The sequence below is a fragment of the Lampetra planeri genome, chromosome 78 (assembly GCF_965212315.1).
Source record: "Lampetra planeri chromosome 78, kcLamPlan1.2.h2, whole genome shotgun sequence".
Lineage (NCBI taxonomy): Eukaryota > Metazoa > Chordata > Hyperoartia > Petromyzontiformes > Petromyzontidae > Lampetra > Lampetra planeri.
This window is the reverse complement of record NC_136183.1, coordinates 3172850-3174141: the sequence shown is the minus strand read 5'-3', so window position 1 is coordinate 3174141 and position 1292 is coordinate 3172850.

The following is a 1292-nucleotide window of genomic DNA, read 5'->3' as shown; positions in this document are numbered from 1 at the left end:
ACCCCCACAACTCACAATTGGTGATGCGGCAGTTGTGGAGAGATTGCCGAGATTTCAATACCTGCCCAGTGTGCTCATGACCAGCTCCGGTTTAACAGCAGAGGTCTCACTCCAAATCAGTGGAGCGGCATTATCTTTTCATCAGTTGCGTAATGCTGTGTGGAAGCTACCTGGTCTTTCGCTCCGCATGAAGCTCCAGGTCTTCTCGGCCACGGTAATTCCCTCCCTTCTCTACGCTTGCGAAACATGCACCCCCCTAATGGAACATCTTCGCCAGTTAGAAACATTTAGGCTGGCCTGCTAACGATCCTTTCCTGGATATAACCATATATGTGTGTGTGTGCGTCTAAGTTGATGTGTTTCTACGTGTGTGGGTCAATGTATGTGTGTAAGTCCATGTGTGTATCTTCCTTTTTCGCCCGAGCAACGCCAGGTACTTACCGCTAGTACTTTCATAATTACTTGGTTCATGCTTAACCAAGATTTGTGGTATACCATAGTTGTTACCAAGGATATTACGAGGGTTTAATTAATATTTGTTCCCAGTCTGTATTGCCAGGGATCCGTGCTTCTTATTCTCAAGTTATATTTTGATATCCTGAGGCTTAAGATATAGCTAAGCTTCAAACCTTACTGTTGTATTTTTAAAAACCCCAGTTAACTCGTAATGATTAACTGCCCTTGGGTGAATTTCGCTGTCCAAGGGAGGTTCATGACCCCTGCTGTTTTCGTCTTTTGTTTTGTGGGGGTTTTCCTTTATGGCGGCCTTCTCTTGAAGTCAACTGGGGATTTCCCGCATAATCTCATTAGCCCCCCCCCCCTGGGTTTGCCATTTTTTATTACATTTTATGACTTCCCAATAGGGGTCGGCACGGTTTGGCTCAAACCACCAAACCGCGGTTTGAACCGAACCAAATCGGTTTGGTTTGGCTCTGTTTGAACTGGTTCGGTTTGGTTTGGGGCTACGAAAACCGACTCGGTTTGGCTCGGACAGGGTGGAACCGGCTCAAACTAGTTTGGTTCAAGCCAACTTAAGAGGTTTGGTTTAGCTTAGTTTGGTTTAGTTTTGGTTTGGTTTGGTTCAGTCGTCGCTGGTTTGGTTTGGATTGCTCAATTTGAAACCAGTTTGAGTCGGTTCAAACCGTGCCGACCCCTACTTCCCAAACAGGCTTATGAGTAATTATCCTCCAGCTGTCTTTTGCGTGGCAAGGCTGGAGGCAGGGGGGGAGACTCACCCATTCCGTGCCCCAGCACTACATCCCGATCAAAATTATTACAAAACAATAGAAAAA